This window comes from Serinus canaria, chromosome 3 (genome assembly GCF_022539315.1).
Source record: "Serinus canaria isolate serCan28SL12 chromosome 3, serCan2020, whole genome shotgun sequence".
NCBI lineage: Eukaryota > Metazoa > Chordata > Aves > Passeriformes > Fringillidae > Serinus > Serinus canaria.
The window spans coordinates 6,324,995-6,345,747 of record NC_066316.1 but is presented as its reverse complement, the minus strand read 5'-3'; the positions used below and the strand labels follow the sequence as shown (position 1 = coordinate 6,345,747).

Here is a 20,753-nt window from a genome sequence, read left to right as displayed (position 1 = left end):
ACAAATACTGAATTATTAAAAAAACAACCTAAACTGGATATTGAATACCAAGCATTACCACAATGTGGAAAAACCCCTTGCTTCCCTTGAGACTGGACAATTTAATCAGCCTACAGGAAAGAAATACTGGAAAAGTTAAATTTAATGCTCAGCGAGTACCATTTTAACCTTCCTGTTTCAGCAAGATTTAAGATTTGTCTCAGAAGAGTTATCTCTTCTCAAATTAACTTTACCCTCCCCGTCCTCTCTTCTACTTATTTATGCAATTAACAACAAATAAACCTGCAAAATCCGTGTTGAAATTCCATTTCCACTGTAGTCCATCAAACAACAACCCTCCTCTTGCCATTAACTGGAAATGAACTTTTAGATTAAAACCTCAAGTTTTTCTACTTATGACCATTTGTCTTGATTTTTCTCCCATATTTTCATTCATGATGGAATGCCCGTGGCAACTTCTAGGTTCTAGCCACAGAACAGTGACAGTAGGCAGCCCAGAATTAACGATGGAATTGGAGGCTTTACTCCATAAATTAACCTGCCACTGTCCTGCCACCTGCTCTGCAGGAACTCCTCGGGGTGAAGTTGGGCTCTGTAACTCTGTGCAGTTCAGATTTTAAGTGATGTTTAAACCAGAAGTTTAAGACTGTAATACATCATCTGGAAAGCAGAGAGTGAGCAGCTATATTTGAAAAATAATTCTATCTAACACTCCTTAAATAGGAAGGTAAAGGAAATGCACAGTATTTAACAGTGCAGATCAAACCCTGCAGAAAACAGCATGTGCATAGTTTAGCTCCAAGAAGGAACATGGTCTCTTCAGCCACTCTGAGCCACCTCCAAATGCCACAGCAGATCTGGTGTGTGGATGTCAGTAGACCTTGGATACCCACAGGCCCACAAGCTCTTCTGAAGTAAAACATGAGCAGGTCTTACTAAGAGGAGCTTACAAACTGTGACTATGGGAGAAGCACTCTGTCTTGAAAAGGAAGTGCTCAGTAGGCTCACTTCAAATGCACCAAAATAGTTTTATTTTGCATGGGTGGACATGAAATGGCTATTTTCTCCACAGTGGGGAGAATAAAGATATTTTCCCCTTATTTGTTCAGAAATAAAATTGTTGGGATACTCTCCACAAAATGCCACTTGGGAGGAAAACGAGACAGGTTGGGAACAGCTTACACAAAGTGGAAAACTCTGCATTTTGACACGTGGCACAACTCTTAGTGCAGCTTTCCTGCTGCTGACAGGCAAGTCACGGAACAGTGTGTGCTAACTCCTGCTTTCCACAGCAGTGGCAACCCTCACCGACCAACCACGGCATGAGGGACAGTACAGAAATCATATTTACAGAGCACTTGGCTTGTTTTCTCTGTGCTGTGTAGGATTTTGCAGGCCTGAGTCATTTCTTTATAAAGTTTAGTCCTTCCTCAGCACTACCCTCTAATGGTAATTATTCCCTCGATAGGGTTTGTGTGCTACCCATCAGGACTTGGAAAAGGTGATCAGAGCATCTCAAAACTAAAAAGACTAAATATTGGCAAACCTACTTACCCTGTTTATTCCTTAATTTTATTAATTTTACATAACAAAACATGGCAATTCCAAGCACCCTGGCCTGTGAAGCACCACCAATGCTCAAAGCCACAAAGAGCCACAATGAGGAACAAGCCATGCATAAAAATTTTATCAGGGAAAGGTTCACCCAACCTTCAGCTCCACCAGCACCAAGAAGTACGAGGTTTAGTCAAATCTACAGAACAATTGTTTTCCCCTGAGATCCAGGACTGCTGGGGAAAAAAAAAAAAGCTTTAAAAGTTTAACTGCAGGTAATTTTTGTTGTTGCTGTTCCTGTCTTACAGCATTAAAGGGTGAAAACCTCTGGAGTACTCAAAGCATACCATCATTACCCGTTTAACAAAACAAAAAGATGCCACTTGCATCTGGCAAAAACAAAGGTTAAATAAGTGGGAAGAAAAAGCAAAGCATTAACTAAACACAGTGCTTTACACATAAAACCACAGACAATAGGAAGCATTAGCTGGGTGAATTTCTGGCTGATAATAATATTGACTCCCAAAAAGCATGACTTTAAAGGCTATGAATTTCTAAACCACTGCCTCGAGAGGCTTGGAAGGTCAAGGGCCATTTCTCCTGGTACTACCACAGCAGCCTCACCCTTGTCAATAGAAAACCTGCTGGCTGACTAGGGAGCCTAAGGAAGAGATGCTCAGGCTAGGCCCACTTTTCCAAAAACAAAAAATACTGTGGGCCAAAATAGGGGTTTTGGTGTTTTTGTTGGGTTTTTTTATTTAGATGGAGATACAGTGAAGGTGCCTCTCTTTGGGTTGCTTAACCAAAGAATAATCCTATGGTAATATTCTCCCAGACAATTCCAAAAGGAATATAATTTCTAAGAATTTGCAAGCATCTGTATCTCAGCAGCCATGTCAGTCTTCCTAGGAAATGCCACTGCATTTTGGAATGTTTTGTTATTTTTCATTTGCATCTTTGCTTTTTCCTTTGACAAGGAGAGAAAAACCTTGCTCCAAGGCAGGTACTCTTCCTTCTTTCTACACCTGGGGTAATGAACTGGACAGAAGGACATATTCCAGAAGCTGTGCCTGCAACAGTGGTCAAAAGCCTATTATTTAGAAGTACTTACAGTATTATTTAAGAAAGATTTTCTTGTTATTAATATAATGTACACACATAAAATAGGAGAGTGGAATCCAACTTGGGTACTTAAAGAATCAATTAACTTCAGTGACTCATTATTTTATTTAGGAGGTTTTATATGAGTTATCAGCTAAGTCCCATCACAATCAGTGTAAGTTTTTTCAGGATACCTCAGGATTATCCAAAGTGAAATTCTGAAATTTGACAGAAATTAAGAGTGCAACTTACACAATTAAATAGTTAAGAGCTTCCTACACTCCAATATACAATATGGAAAATATGCCAGTTAGTCTTAAATTCTAATTAAAAGGAGTAAACACTGATTGCCAGAGAAAGTGCAACTTGTATAAAAAGAGATTCCCCCATACTTTCACAGCCACTGAAGATGGTTATTCACACAGACAATTCTAGGAAATCTATTTCAGCATATTTTATTATGGACTAAAACTGAACCCACACTCTGCAACAATGGAAAAATTGTTAACAACATTGCCTCTAGAGAGGGCTGGGTTTGTGTTTAAGACCCTAATTAGCTGGTTTTCCATCTCACTATTTTTTACTGTTGGCTTCAGTGCTATCAGTTGTAATTAAAACATGAAGTATTATGACCCACCTCTACAAATCAATTCCTAAATCATTGCAATGCAAGTGATTGTCCAAGTATATATATCTTAAATATTACAAATGTTTTCTAGGCTACACGGGCAATCATAATTCTCCTCAGATTTTTCTTTCTAAAGCAGCCTTGCTTTTCCAACCCTGAAAATATAATACTTAATTGCCTGTGTCAGACTGAGTGTCACTGCTGCTTCTGCCACTAACTAGAAGTCTAAACAACTCCGTGGTCCTAACAGACTGTGAAAAAAACCCACTCAAAAACTATTGCTTACAATTAAGAGAATCACAGCCTTCCAAGTGCAATCACATTGCCTGCTCCTCCACCAGGAAGAGAGACCCCAGTGACAGCATCTAAGGACAGAGTAGATGACATTTTCACCCTTGCCAAGTGCTGCTGGATCACTGTGTGCTGCCTCCAGGTCGCAGTGGCTCAGAACAGAGGTTTTGTTCCCTTAATTCAGTGTGGTGAGGACCCAAGTAAACTCTGCAGCCTCCTCCCTGCTCTCTCCCCATGTTCATTGGTCAGACACACATTTCTGCAACATAAGAGCCAGGTCAAGCTACTCTGTGCCTGTACAAACAAGTGTGGATTCTACACAGCTTCTTTAAAAATTCCAACTTGCTGTGACCCAAAAAAATTTGCAAAACTCTGCAAATTTTGATGTACTTTGATAGGATTTTTCATAATCATAATGTTTCAATATTCCAATGGCTGAAGAAAAGGAATTTAAAGACCTCCATGCTCCCAGCTCCATACAACACTTCTTTGATTTACAGCCTCAGAAACAGAAAAAGAAAAAGATCCAAAAGCCTATTCTTTCAAGAAGAGAGGAAAGGAAATCAATAACTATTCTGCCTCTACAAATTCAGGTCCTCCAAAGACAGAGGGTCAGTATAATGAAGCAACTGACTGAAGTAAAAATGAGGCTCCATGTGCCATTTATTCCCAAAGATGATCCAGTATGCATACTTTGTACTTTTCAGCAAGGCTTGTTTGACAGTAATATGGAGGCTACTGGAGAGTTTAAAGTCCACGTTGCCTTGTACATACAACTTCTTACTGGATTGTGTTTTAAGCTGCTCCCTGCAACTGCTTTTTCCACATCCTGCTTTCAGGAAATGAGTGCTCCTGCTGACAAGCTCGTGCCCGCTAATCTCAGCTAAAAAAGACAGGCTGCCACTTCGTACAGAAGCAGCAAAACAAGATCTGAAAGGTCCTGCCCTCAGGAGAAGCACTCCTTCCTCCCCTTTCCATACACCAGCCTGGGAATGGAGCAGAGCAGCCCCAACACCAGGGAAAGCGCTGACGCTGGCGCAGGGCATGGAGAGCAGCGATGCAGGAACGCAGGGGCACCAAACAGGGAGCAGGGAATGCAAGTCCCAGAGTAAAACCAAGCACTGAGGTCTCCCACTCTCCAGATGTTCCCACCTGTGCCTTTCATACCAGGGAAAGCATGGGGTAAGAAACACACTCTGAATTCTTTTCAACCCTTTGTAATAGCACAAACTTAGAGGCCCTGCCCTAATCTTCCTTCCAGCATTTCTTTGTCTTCTTGTAGAAACTCAGCCTTGTTCTGCAGAGAGGAAAAGACAAGAGCTAGATATGATGGGTATGTGACTGGTCTCCTAACTTCTTCCCACATGCCACCAAAGGATGTTTCTAATAGACTCTGTCTTCTGCCATTTGCTGGTTTGTTTTTGTAACTGACCTTTCATGCATGGCAGGTGCTCTGGAAGGACAGACCATGAGAACTACAGTACTCTTTCAAAGCAATGACCCACTAGGCCTAAGATCCTACTTCTAACAGAGGCATGAAAAAGTGACCACGAACAGGATAACCAAGCACAATATTCCCAAATAATTACTCTTAGTAATACTCCACATACCTGCCTTTAGTTTCTAAATAATCCCCAGTCCAGCCTCTCCTTAAACCATAAGCAACTGCAACACCATTTGGCAACAAGTTTCACATGCCTTGTACTCATTGCACAGCAAGTCTGGCTCCTGCACACTTCAAACCTGGCACTGACTCTATTTATGCAGGTGTTAGAAGTTTTATTTTTTTTTTATTACACTTTTAAATAACTTATTCAGAACGTAAACTGCTTACAGTCCTCAGCTTTACCAAGCTGTGTCCAACATAATGACATTACATCTGCCACTTCGCACACCAAAACCATTTCAGCCAACCATTTACACCATTAGTAATTCACCTTTTTCATTCTTCACAAAGTTTGGAAAATGATGGTTTTATCTTAAGGCAAAATATTTACATTTCCAACAAGAAGGTTATATGAAGGTTTGCTATAGCATTGATCTCTCCAGCTGAGAGAGTTGGGGAGCCTTCACAGCATTTTGTATATCCTTACCCAAAATTCCACAGAAATGAGCTCATCCCTGACCTTCCCTCTGTAGACTTTTTTGCTATGTGCCTTACATATAGGGATTACATTAAAGATATTTTCACATCTTTTCCATCTTCAGATTTGACATAAGAGCTTCTCTAATTTGCAGACTGTCAGTGGTACAGACCTTATCCTGGAAGACATCAGATGCAAAGCATGCAAATGGAAAGACCTCCAGAAATGCTCCACTTAAGGAAAGACAAGTGAGCCTGAAACACCTTCAGAAGAAAAAAGGCACTAAATGTAATCAGCTTAAATTCTTTAGGTACTTTTAAATTCATTAGTATTTCCAGGTAGTGCTACAAGTAATGCTGAAGGGCTCTTGGAGAACAGAGGATCTTGGGTAAAGCAAGTATTTGCTATAATTTGATTCTGATGAGAACAAAATAGATGGAATTGTCTGGAATATATTTATAGCAAAAAGACTTTATTAATCACAGCCTTTTGACCTGATCATCCTGGCATACAGGTATGCAACTCATCTCTACAACCTCTTCTTTAACTGATGACAACATGAGAACAAATGAATCTGAATAAGAAAATGTTAATTAAGAAAACTCCTGTCATTTTCCTATTGCAGGAAACAAATTTCATCTTTCAACAAGTATGAGGAAAGACTTTCACGTATGTAGAATTTTAACATATTAAAGAACTTCACTTGAATATTTATGCTCAATTTTAGACATGAAACTTGCATTATAGCATATAAAGACAGCTATATTTCATTAAAAAGATTGAATTTTATAAATATCTTTTAATCTGTGCAACTCTTCTTCATGAATAGCTGATGCCATCAATATGCAATTTATTTTGAGTATATTAAATATAAAACCAAAGTTCTTTGTTTAATCTTTTGAAAAAAGACTCTGATGATTTGCCTTTCCCCAAAATTTCAGACCTATCAACCTCCTCGGCAAAGTCAATGTAACGAACACAGTTAAAAAATCTATTTCTATTGATGGCATCTACACCTTTTTCCTAAGCAAAAATATTCCAATCAGGGAATGATCTAATAAGAAACAGAAAGAAACACATTAATAATTAAAATTAGTCTTGTGAGTCAAACCAACACAAATAGTCTAACGAAACAGCAATAAGTAAATAAGAATTACTGAAGGAGTGGGCTAGTTTAAGTTCTGGTTTTGGACTTTCATGTTAAGGTTCTGTTCAGGAGAATGAGCAACCCAACCCAGTGCTCAGAGCCCCATCCCACAGTCTTTTGCACAACACTGAAACTCAGACAAACCCAAGATTCAGATTACAAAGAGGCAGATTTCTTCTCTGCTGTCAACACTTCTATATTTGTGTTGGTTGGCTTGACTCCTTGATCTCCAAGGAATCGTCCCGAAGACTACAGGCAGATACACAACCGGAAGAGCAAAGAATATTTAAGCAGCAGAACTGCACAGTGGGAACATGTAGGTGTTTGTCTGCAACATTGAGATTCTGATGTTGTTTTATTTTCAAGCTCCTCTCTAGCCTGAACAGGTTAGATTTTAAAACAGGCCTTAAAGCAGCATGCTATTTCAGCTGAATAAATGGTTCTAATCATGAAATGATTGACCAAAGTTGTTGTTTTGGCATTCACCTGAAAGTAAGCAAAGCAAACCAGGTAATTTTATACTGTACTTTTCTTTCTTTTTTTTTTTTTTCCCTAATATATATTTCTCGAAAGCAAGGGAAGTGTTGATTTGATCCTAAAGCAATATTCAGCCTGTATTGTGTCAAGCAGGTACTTCTCCCCTGATGGATGGTCTAATCCATGTTAGAACATCTCTGATACTGGAAATTAGGAAAGGAAAATTCTTTGTTCTTCGTGGTTACCAGCATTTCAGTGCAAATCCCTTCTGGTACGTGCATTATAGCACAGCAACAGTATTTCCACACTTTCTACCAAAAGTCTTCATGATACACTCCCAGATTTAAGAGGAGACAAGCTCTGGTATCAGAATATTCACATGAAAACTGATTTCTGACATCCAGTGCAATTTATATAACACACACTTCCACTGCAACGTTTGGCACTTAAAAATCAAACAGGGAAAAATCTGTAACACTTTTGCAACAATCCTAGCTTGGTGCAAGGGTCTCTTACTACAGATTAAATACTGGTTTCTTTTAACATATCTGTTCTGCTCCCACTGCATGTCCTTTCCTGTTGGCAAGAAAGGGTTGCTGTGGAACACCATGTATTTCTGCCCATTTTCACCACCACAGAGGTAGCAGATGATGCTCAGATGCAGATGACTATGCCAAGAAGGTGAAAGAGGGCTCTAAGTGTTGACTCTTCTAAGACTTAGTGTCCACTTAAGTGAAGTGACATCTTCCAGCTTAAGTGGAAACTCTAGCAAGACCTGTATCAGCCTAATGAACTGCATTACACACCTGCAACACTTGGGACAGATGCAATATTTTTCTTCCTTCTTGAGTCATTTCCATCATTAAAAATAACTCTGAAAGACTGACTGTTTTCTAAATTAATTCTTCAATAGATTCATCACAACAGATGGTTTGTTCACTCCTAAACACGAGCTTCAAGCAAGGGAAAGACAAACAGCAACAGTGCAGTAGCCACATATATAATGTCTTGGAGCACCTCCTAAATTGGAAACTCAGGACAGAAAAAGAGAAAAAAAAGTACCACAAATATTAACAGGGCTGAACTAATGTCAGTAGAATCCAACAAATCTGTCACATCACCTTGCAAATACATTATTTTGCTTAGAATCCAAAACTTCTTTAAGGAACACAATTTATTGCCCCAAATCTTATTATAACACCCAACCAGCAAATACCCCTATGATGCTTTGTAACATGCACCTTACAAGGTCTGAACTTTAAAAACTTAAAATCAAAATTACAATCTTTTATCTGACTGCTTTGCAGAGACCAGAATTCAGCTGGAATTATATTTTATGTTATGCCAAATGTCCCACATCTAAATCCCTTCATATTTTGAAGTGGAAAAAAGCCAAAAGACAGTCACAAGCTTCTGCAGCTCATTTCTGGTACCAGAAAAAATGTCTTACTTTTTAGTTTCAGTGAAACATTTTGTTCTAGATATATACATATATATATATATTTTAATACAAGCTTATGCTAGCAAAAATGTGAACTAGGAAGCTGTTTTAGATCCAACCATGTCATGCTAAGACAGTTTTGGGTTTTTTCCCCTAGAAGCAGAAATTCCCCATCAGCTACAACTCTCTTTCCATCAGAACTTAGCACTTGATCATACAACCTTCTCCTAAAGAAAAAGCAGTCCTCCAGTACTTGAAATTGCAAACAAGCTTCCAGGCCACTGGAAAACCTGTGGACATTACTGTTAAAGAAAAGAAATAAACACCATTCCTGTCTAACATAACCCAATCTGTTGAATTTCTGGGCAAGGCATTCTGGAGTTCAGTAAAATAGTTCCCAAATAAAAGCTAACATTGGAATGAGGATTTGTGCCTCAAAATAACACCTTTATACTTAGGATACACACGTTTGAAAGATCCTGCAGCCTGATCCCAATAGCACCAGCCATTACACTTGTATCATTTCTTTCCATCTGTAACTCAGAGCATTAGGTAATGAGCTCTGGAAATTTCTAAGTTGTTTTTTTTTTAACTGCTTTCAATCACATCAGAGACAACAGACAAAACTGAATAACCTGCTTACTATTTTACAAAGTATTTCCATCCAATTATGAGCTCAACAACCATTTCATAGCTCTGGTAAAAATAAAAAATTACTCAGCCACGGAATAAAACCCAAGACCATAAAATTCTACTGCATTGTATTTGGCTTATTTCTTTCAGAGAGATTAACAAGAGTTACACAATTTACAGCTACTTAAACACAACTCTCACTGCATAAATAGCCAACACCACTGTTTCACACCGTTGACAATAATTTCCATCACAAAAGAGATATTATGATCCAATCTCCCAGCATTTGACATTCAAAGGATCTGGCATACTGCTCTGTCTAAAATGAACCTGAAAATGAAAAAAAAAACCAAAAAAAAAACCAAAAAACCAACCAACCAACCAACCTATACCTATTTTGCTTTGTTACACAGCAGGGAAGAATTCTGAGTTTTACAAAGCATTTTCAAAGGAAGCCATCACACAGTACTTTTTTTTTCCACTAGGCCATCTGGAAATATCCCTGCCCTAAAGAAGAGAGATCTCTCTTCTGCCCATGTCAATTGTCAGAGCACATGAACACTCTGCCACTGGATTTCCAAGCAGACACTTGTTTTGATGCTGGGAAGGCACCAACAGACAACAGCTGGAGACTCCTGAGGATTTGCTTGCTCTGCGTGCAGTCCCCAGGGATCCCGGGTGACAAGCAGCAGCAGCAGCAGAGCCACGGGAAAGAGCAGCTCAGGGAAGGCTTTTCTTCAGCACCTCTGCCTGTGAAAGGGCCACACATCCCATATTCTACAGCACTTCACTTGCCATGGCTGCAGCTCTCAGAAAAACTCCTTGTAACCAAGCCCCCAGCCTTGCATGCAGTTGCATCCAAGTAAAGCAAATGCTGGTGAGGCATTTGAGAGCTGAAATTTGGAAAAACTTCGAGGTGCATGCAGCCCGAGCCCAGCCCCTGAGCTCTGATCCTTAGCAGTGATACCTCCAAGCAACTCAAAGCCTTGTTGTTTCCAGAATTCTCCTTTTCTCCATCACTCCACCTTGGTTTTTTATAATTCAACCCAGAAACCTTCTAGGCAACAGCCCTTCAGGCACAGACACAGGCACCTGCAGGAATGAGATCCTCAACCTAAGCAGGGATTATACAGAATTTCTGTCCACTGTTATTTTTCTCTCATGGCACTCAGGATTTTTGAGCCTCTGAAGTTGCTCTTTCTAGCCTAGTTTATTTCTGATCAACCTTTCTCCTGTGTTACAGGGAATTTGTCCAACAGTGTTGTCACAGTATCACTGCAGGGTAAAGCTGAGCTGTCACTCTTACTCCTAGTTTTTGATCTCCATGAGACTCAAGCAATGGGACACACAGCACACACCAGAAATTGTACATTCATTTACACTGGGGAACCCTTTTTTAACAACCTTATAATATTTTGAGAACTCCCTTTGTGCCAAGATTGTTCACACAGAAGGAGAGTTTCTTTCTGTACGTGCAAGAGCCTTGGTTTGTGTTTGTGCAGAAGCTGTGCCTGAATTTTAATGCTTTCTAAGCCTTGTTATGAAACGTCTGTTCATTTGTACTGCATGTACCTTTTCTTCCCCTCCTAGGAAACCACACTCCAGCTCATCTGCACGAATGAAGACACCCACCTGAACTCCTCCCCCCCAGCCTCCTCAGCACAGCTTTACAAGTTCCCACCTTGCATTTCCTAAATTCCCTGAGAAGGTGACAGGCTCTGCAAATAACAATGTGCAAGCTGAAACTCTAGATTTTGTGTAACCTTCAACAAGTTCCTAAAATCTGTAACTGACACACATTTCTCTGACATGAAAATACCAGTAGAAAACTAACTTTCAATTAAAAGACTTGTTTTCACAAGAGATTTTTTTTTTTTTTGCAACTTATCCTAAAGCCCTGAGCATTATTTCTAATATAGTGATTACAGAGTGTGAAAGGCTTGAGGTACCTCACATTTTTCAGTGCTATTGTACTTGCCCCTCCTTCAGAGAGGCAGACCTTTGGAAAAGGCAAGGAAAATGGGAAAAGGAGCCCTAGTCTAGAGTTAAGCTTCTTGCAAACAATCCTTTCAACTCAACTCACTCTCGTGTGTGATGCCTGGGGTAACAGTACAAGGTGCACTGTCTGCAGGCCAGCACTGGCCCTGCCGAACCAGACAACAGAGACTTTCCATTACAAGATCCACAAAAAATATGAACCTTCAACAGCTCCTCCCTTCTCTCCCCTCTGTTCCTACCCAGGCCATGCCCAGCCTTGCTTCACAAAGGGGATGATTCCTCATCCCTCATCTTTTCCACTACAACTTTCCACTGGGGAGCAGAGTTACCCAATTCTGAAGGAGGTCTCCTTTCTCATTCAAGGAAAGGGAATAAAAACCTTGATAGTTGGTACATTCTGCATCCTTCTGAAACATCTTATTTTACAGAAATATGTTATTTCCAACCAACCCATTCTTATTGTTCATTTAGAATACAACCAGCTTTTTTATTGCAAAATAACACTTATTGAGAAATAGTCCTTTAGCAGATTTCATTCTTTCGCTATTTTTCACCCAGCCCAAATGCATACACACAATAAATAAGCTATAATTTTGGTTCTAAAACAGCTGTCATCTCATAAAAACTTGCTGCTCACAAGCAATGTTTGTTGCACATTCAATCCTATAAGGATATAATACACATAATTATGCCATTGTTATTAAGGCAATCATAACAGATACCATATGGACTTTAAAGTGGCTTTGAGAACCATTTTTTAATAAACACAACATCACTGACACATTTTGGAAGAAAAATCCATTCCCTAAACTGCACACTATTGGTAACATATATAGCTTACTCTTTTTGGGCTGTTTTTACACTGTATGCACTGAGAGAAACAATACAACTCATAGCTTCTATTGAGATCTCACTTTCAAAGGCTCTCCAGACTCACTGCACATCATGTTTTTAATACAACAGTGACTGCATGCCAGAATTCAATGCTCCTGCAAATATGCCAACTTGTAGCTACTTTCAAAATGAGCTACTCACTAGGAATTAGTGCCAGGGTAAATCAATGGCACATTCAGCTAGATGTCCCAGCTCTGCAAAATGAATTATACGCTATATACAGTCCTTTTGTACATGTCTGGTTTTTTTGCATCTTTATCAACGAAAGCTGAAAAGACTAGAAATGAACTTCCAGAAGGCAGTAAATTATCCAGCAAAGGATTAGCAGAACAGGAAGCAATTTTGTCTACCTGCACATTTAAATACTGGATTCATGTATCAGAATAAATTCTACACTGTCTAAACCATTTCACCCCTTCTCAAAAAGCGCCGCTTTCTTTGGATGGTTCCCGCTGTGACACACACACACAGAGCGGCGGGATGCTGGGAGCTGCACCAGCAGCCTACTAATAGCTGAGTGCTGGGGTGTTGGGAAAAACAAGAAGTCACTTAAGTTGTAACAGCTAATGGGTGGCAGATAATTGGGGGCAGCAAAACTGAACTTTTGAATGCTCCAACGCAAACCTGCCGCTTCCTAGCTGCAGCTGGTATGGACACGAGACAGAACTGAAAATTAGGAGGTGGATCCCACGTGCTTCTGCACGTGGAACTGTTAAGACTGGGAAAATGGGAGACCTGGGAAGAGGGAAGAAGGAAGGGAAGGTGCTGGTTAGATCCTGGAGCTCAGGCTCATGCATGGGGGCAGATATCAGGAGCTACCTGTGAACCTGGCTTTCAGTCCCACAACCAAGATCATCCTTGCGGGGAAGGCCACAGATCATCAAACAGGGTAAAGGCTCTCATCTTTTTGGTTCTTAAATAAACTGCAGTATCCAGAGATACTATGTACGGTAGGGGTTTTGCCCCCATTTTATTGAAACAAAAGTTTTTTACTCATGACATGGAGGTCATCTACATTTCTTTAAAAAAAAATACTGCCAAGGGCACACTTGAGCAATCTGCAATGCTCTTATTGCAAAATCCAGTAAGCCTCAGGGCTGTCCACTCTTATGAACAGCAGGAAAAATTTAGAAATAATTGAATCTTGTGGACTTGTGTTTGTGAGGGAGGAGCCTTCTCCACAAGGCTAACCAGCAATTTGCAGGAGTCTCAGCAGCCTGACTGTATCCCATTTATAAATCTTTCTTATTCAGTACCCTTTCATTCCCTTCAGACATTCAGTCAATTTTCCATCCACATCTCAGAAGTGCGACTGACTCTACAAGTTGTGTGCAGTTGTACCACGTGTTAATCATCTCCTCCTACAGAACCAGCTTCCCTTTATCTACTACAACCTCAGAGGAACATGTCTAATTCCACCTGACTTCACCATTCAGAGATAGTATATCGTATTTATTTTCATATGGATTATGCACAGCGCCTTAGGTACTTATACTATGGGCATTTTTTAAGTGTAAACTTGATTGATTGGTCACAAGACTGTTTTGGATAGCTGTAAAATGGATTTGGCCCCCAGCCACAGTTTGCTCAGCACAGATATACTGTAGGGCTGAGATAACTTCAAGAATTCATAACACATATGCTAAGAAATATTACAAACCCGTATTTGTACGGTTGGCATTATACATGCATCGCTAAACATTTCTCAATAGCAATGCATACTACAACGTATAAGAGAATTCTGGCTGGATATTTATCAGGGAAGAAGACTTATGAAAATGTGTTTTCAATAACTGGTGTGAAGTCAGCCCACTCTGTGCTGATTAGATGCAGTGGCAGTTCAGAAACAGCCTTATTCAGCATAACACCAAGGAATCACCCGCTGTACACAGGCTTGAATTGGGAGCTTCATGCTTTATGCTGAGTGACTAAATGCAAAAAAATCAACTTGACTGCATTAATTGCCATCTTCTACTTGAATGGCAAAAAGAAATCCAACATCTAATGCCACCTCTCCACCTGGATTCTTTTTCCATGGTTTTCTCAAGTGCTGTTTCAAAAAATTCCCTTTGAAAGATTAACTCACTATAGTAATGCATTTTAATCAAAGTACAAAGGTGTCACCCTTCTAGGAAGCCATTGTTTTTATATAAACTATACAAGCTTGATATTAGGATTGTTTTTATATGCAAATTGTATCTTTATACCATTTTATGCTTCTCTTTCTTGTCAGTTGCAAAGGAGCCCTTGTGTAAGCTGGTATTTCTATTCTTGAAATCTGGTCTTTAGGAGTCTCAGTTTTGAAAGAAGAACTGGACTATTTTCAATCAGTTAAGTCATCAGCAAAAATATTTCACATATTGGCTAAAAATAAGGTTTTCCTAAATAGCCATAACTTTATAGGGTTCTAGACCTTCCCAGTAGTGAACTGGTAAGGACAAAGACTGTAGCCATTAAAGCCAACCTTGTAATGATCATCCACTGTTCTATTTCTACACTACCTTCAAATAACAGTCAAACCAATATATTTCACTTAAAACATGGCATTCTCTTGTTCTGGTGTATTTGCAAAACTACTGCCTGTAACAATGTGGAATTATTACAGCCACCTCGATATGCAAGGTCTGGGTTCTTACAAACATTTGAGAAGGAATGTATTTTTAATCTTCATGCTTTGAATAATCCTTTTTATACCAACTCAAACATACAACGTTATTGCTAGTATAAGGTGAAACATTTCACTCAGATGAGGACTAGGTAAACATTTTGGACTGTCTGACCTCTCTTTGCAAAAGCATGGCTCCAATCACAAACAGCAGGAAACTCTCTCTCTAGCCTCTAAAACTTTTGACACAGTAATTTCACAAACCTCAACCAAGGAGAAAGCAGCATTTGTCCATGCCAGATACAAGCACTCCTCCTAAATTTCATGTTAAGTCTGGTTTTCTTACCTACAATGAAATAGGTCAGATTTTTTCCCTCCTGCAATAAAAGCTAAAATAATTTTTAGGTACTGTCTTCAAAAAACTCTGCTGGACATCACTGAATGAGAAGTGCTAAGGAAAAAACAACTTTTTCCTCTTTGAGACAACCCTGATGTTAACTCAGGAATGTTCCTGCAGGCTGATTCACTACAGCACCAAAGCATATGTTCACCTTTAGGAGTGCACAAGTGACGTAAACTGAACAGGCCCATGTTAATGGTTTGCTGGATCAGGTCCTAGTCCACAGTTGGTTACCCAGTTAATCTGTTGCTGATCCTCTGTGTGCTCACAGGGGCTTAGAAGATGGCATGGGAAAATAGGAATAAAAAGATACAGAGACAAGATGGACCATTGTGACAGTTCACTGAATCATTGAGAGTGTGGCTTGTCCACCACAGACAAGAGTTAAACCAAATCAAAATAGGGTTTGGGGATCAATGACACCATATTGCTGGAATCATGCTGTTAACTGGCACCTGAACATCAACTAACACAATCAACCTGCCACAGTTCAGGGTACCAATAATGTTAAATTTCACTCCTTGGACTGCAAAGCTTTTTTTGACTGTCTCCTTTTTAACTTCCTTAAGCTGATTTTTAAGGCAATCCATTAAAGTCAGAAAGCATATTTTTCTCCCCTCAACAAAGAACATCCTTTAGTGGCATGGCAATGTCACTTTGCCAACAATTAAAAAGGCCTGATTTATACAGTCTTTAGTATCAGTGCATGGGACAATTAAATGCTTCCAGAAAATCACACAATTTTGTATTTTCTGTCTCCAGGGAAAGCCACAGAGACATGGGCCAAAACAGCTATATGTCATTTGCAAAATGAAACATGGCACTTGATAAAGAAATAATATCTTCTAAGTAGGTCCAAGCTGTCAAAACATCAAAGACATCACCTTTTCCTCCTGTCACTCAGAGTACTAGCAACCCATGGCCATTACTATGAGAACAGAGATACTGCTGAAATTTAAAAAAAAAAAAAAAAAAAGGCACTGGAACCTTTTGGCTTTTGCACTATGAGAGTCCACCAAATAGAGTTTGGTGGAGACATGCCAAGGTTAACTTTTTTTCCTTGTGAAAGTATTAACAAAACATTTTTTAAAAATTCAAATCAGACATACACAAATATAGAATTGTTCAAGTTGGAAAATACCTGCAAGGTCTTTCCACTGAATTCCCCAATTAATTAATCTTCAATACCTTGGCAACTGCCACGTTTCACAGGATCATGGAATGGTTTGGGCTGGAAGGTACCCTAAAGAACACCTTATTCAAAACCCCCTGGCATGGGGAGGGACACCTTCCACTTGCCCAGGTCCCATCCAGCCTGACCTTGAACAATTCTAGGGATGGGGAAGATTTCATAAAATTTTTAATGAGAGCAAGTTTTTCAGCTCATGCTGTAGACCTGGAGAGGGCAAACAAAGACAGAAACGATGGGACAGAAAGGCAGAGGAAAGAGAAGGGAGTATTTTGAAGTCCTACACTTCAGCACAGGCTGCTGATACCTTTAAGCTGGTAGAGATTTAAAATAGGTTTAAAAGAGAGATTTAGAAGAGGTAGAGATTTAAAAATAATCATTGGAAGCAGTAACAAGATGCTCAAGTCTTTCAGCCACCCAGCCAGGCACTGATGGCACCTGGTGTCTTCCCTGATGGGACAGCACTGAATCCTGAGCAGGGTGGCCTGAACCAGGCTGCACCCCAGGACAACCACTGTGCTCCCAGGCCTTGGGAGCTGTGGTTTCAAGTAGTTCCTTAAGGTCTTCTTAAAATGTGTGTGCATATTAATGAAGTGGTATAATCCTCATATACACTTTGAAAACTGAACAAAAATTAATTAAACTACAATTAGAGTGCATTCTTTTTCTCTCCCATTATTTTCACTTTGGCTTCCTCAGGTGATCCTGAATCCAGCAGAAGTATATTTGAATGGGCCTGATGCACTCATGAAGGCTTGATGGACAGCCCTCTGCATAGGACACATCCATTAGACAACTGAGGGATGAATGCTGACAAAATGTCCTCCCCTAAAACATCACCTGATGATAGAAAGTTTCTCAGTTCTTTGCCAGAGACAAGTGTGGGGAGGCAAGGCAAAAGGCAAGCTCTTTAAAGAGAAACAACACGGCTTGGACAGACCAGCAGTGCAGTTGGATCACTCTCATCAGACACCCAACCAGCAGCTGGGTCACTCTCGTCAGACACTTTGAAGAGCTGATGAAAGCTGCAGCATCCAGGGGAGTTCTGAACATAGGCTTTTCAATACTCCTTCATTCAGGGGACACACTAACAGCCTAAATATTTCTGCTTCCCACTTTTATGTATGGCTGCCAACAAAGCTGGACACTGAAGGGGATGTAACGCCACACCCCCCACACTTCTCATCACAGGTTACCCCCCTGGCAAAATCAAGTGTGGGGAGAAAACAACAGGGTTTGAGAGTGAAGACCACCTTCTCTCTGAAAGTTTTAGAGGCAAAGAGGGAAAATATCCTCTTAAATCTGCCATGTCTTCTTCCCCAGACAAGCTACTCTCTTGCTCTTGCCACAGAGCTCTTCTCTGTGCTCAAAGCACACATCTTACAGGCCTCAAAATCCTCTTCCTCCTTTTGAGAATAAATCTTCTGTAGGTCTTAAAACACACTCTGATAGACCTAGTGTGGTTAATGAAGTTAAATCCCACAGTCTGGAAGGAAGCAGCTGCCCTGGAGCAGAGGAACAGCCCTGTAGTCTCTCTTCATTTAACTCTTGGTTCCCCAAAGCTCCCACATTTTTTGGCCCAACGCCTTTGGTACAAGTACAAAGACCCTGTATCTCCAGACTGGCTGCTCTGGCTTGGGCTGCAGCTACAATTCAGATTTCTATTTTAAACTTGGGCTAAAACCTGTCATCTTTTCAGGGAGCACAGCAGCAAATGCATCAGAGTGCTCATGGTCTTCCGTTAACTTTCCTGCAATTTGCCCTAAAGGACATGCCTGCTCCAAAACTGTCACAATTAACTTGGACAAGGGGGAGAGTTGAAGGCTAAAGAAGCATCTTAGGAGAAAGAAACCCAGGATAGTCCCAAGACACTCCCATGGGAGCACAGAAATAGTGCACCAACAATAACAGGGGCGTATCTCTGCTCCCAACAGTGGCACACGGATGTTCAGCCCCGGGTTCCCCCACTGGCAGCCTCAGCTCCTCCAGGGAAATGCACACACTTGGTACTTCAGGCAACCTCTGCAAGGCAAATCCCTGGCTGCCTCGACTGGAATACAGGCATGCTGCTCAGCCCTGAGCCTAATTTAGGAACCAGTTTAGGATTTCAGTTCAGCTTTATTAGTGAAGTTGATGGACTGAGAAGAACTCGCACAAAGCCATGGTCTCCAAGCCATGGCTCTTGTAGCATGGAGGTAATTTTATTGACAAAACTGTTCCACAAGCTGAGTAAACTGTGGTTTAGGTGAGCATTGCTTACTGCTGCTGTTTTCCCCTCCAGGGTTATCAGAAAGCGAGTCATTCACCCCTGTGATAAACATTTTAATGACAGCATCCTAAAACTGCAGCCACTGTGATTCACAGAGGAAACCCATCCCAAAAAGCCTTCACCTAAGACAAGAAAGGTATTTTTATGGAAGGTTGCTAGCTTATAAGAAGACACAAACCTACCGACAAAAGTGTTTTCCAAATCAAGTTAATGAATACCAAAAATGCAAGCAAAATCGAAGATCTGGGGAAGAAAATTTAAAAGGAGAGTGAGAACAGAAGGCATCAGCACTGAGTTGCAGGGATGGCATACAGGGATGTTTCTGCACAGTTAAAGATTTTAAAAACAACTGGTGGGACAAACAGTAACCCAGCTAATCCTTGGTACTGGCACGCTGCCTATTTTGGGAGAGCAGCAGCTGGTGAATCTGACGTAAGTCTCTGCATCCAAAGCAGGAACTTACTGTAATGAAACCACAGCCCACATTGGAAAAAAGACTGTAAACTCGACAAAAAAAAAAATTAAAAAAAAAGAAAATCAGGATCTCAATACACTATGTGCTACATTTCCATCCAAGTAAAATTAACCACAGAATGTCACAATTAGGCTGATTCAAAAAAAAACCCCAAAAAATCCCCAAAATCAAAACCATCAGTTGGAATGAACTTAGTATTAAAAAAAAAAAATTATAAAAAAAAAAACAGGGTGAGGATGAAAAAATTACAAGCCTTGCATCTTCTTCAGTTTGAAAAGTACAAATCTAAGACCTTAAGTGGCATAAAAACACCATTCCAGAAGCCCGAGGCACTAGGCAGAACTACATGGACTGGAAAAAATAGGCACATTAGTGAACCACCTAATTCAGGATCCAGTTACTGTTCCACCCCCATTAGGGCAGTGCAAGAATGTCATTCCCTTTATCTTGGGCACCGTGAGAAAAGCACCTTCTGATAAAAGCATCCACACCTCTCTCTCCCCCTCATTCCCTCCCTCTCCCTCTCCCTGGCCTCAGAGGAGGGCCAGGTTCACGTGAGGCTCTGAGCAGATACTCTCTGCATCTCCCTGACTAACTGGTTTCCAGGATTCTTTTTTCCTTTCTTTCAGAAAATATAATGGGGGACCAAAAAAAGGGTTTGAGGAACACAGTGCTTTTTAATCTTTCTCTTAGCTGTTTGATAATAATTAGCATGGAAAGAAATTACCATCTGCATAATGGTAGGAGCAGTCACACAACGCCCCTGAATCTCATTTCAGGAATTCCAGTGGCTGCACCTGGTAAGGGTAATGGAAGGTGCGGATTTCATGGACAAAAAAAACCCTTAAAAGATCCTTAAATGGGCTGAGAGGCACACGAAGGGGTGAAGAGGGTTATATTTCATTTAGGGATGATAGAAGAGGAAGTCATGAGGTCATTAAATCGTTTAATTTGCACTATAAGCAAATAAGTGCGTAAACACCAGAGTTCTGGTCATATTATCTCCGACTGACCTTCAGTGTCACATATGCTCAGTTTCGAAAGAAAATGTTTTCTTTTGTCTTTAAGAGCCAGCCTTGTAAAAATAGCTCCGGAGCTGAAAGTCAGACTGTGTTCTTTTTTGTTCATGCATCACCATAGAAATTGGTGATGGAAAACTTATTAGAAATTGTCACTGGAGTCAGCAGATACCGGCTTTCAATAATCTTTGGCAGCGCCGCCGAGTAAGAGAGGGGATGTTTTCCAGATCAAACTCCTCTTGAAACAACCAGATTGTGCCTCCAGGGCTGTGCGTGAAGCAAGGCCACAGAGAGGGGCTGTGCACAAGATAAGATGGGGGGGTTGGGACTGAAATGACTAGCTGGTTTTACCCCTGACTAGCAGATCCTCAATGCACCGCATGCCCCAGCCCCAGCCACCGGCAGAATGCGGTCACGTTGGGAAGCTGGGATGAGCTGCAGGCTTGCCAGGAGCTCCCTTCTCCTGCGCCTGCCTCGGCGCTGCAAATGCGGCTCTGAAAACACAAGAAGCTCTCTGAAAATTTTAGCTGTTCTCATCAACCACTCGT

The 20,753-nt window shown here is 40.6% G+C and overlaps 1 protein-coding gene across 5 annotated transcripts in view; it reads right to left on the bottom strand.

The window, feature by feature from the left end:
- Positions 1-20,753, bottom strand: part of MACROD2 (mono-ADP ribosylhydrolase 2) — an 847,517-nt gene that overhangs the window by 682,517 nt on the left and 144,247 nt on the right. The gene's annotated exons all lie outside the window — the stretch shown is intronic.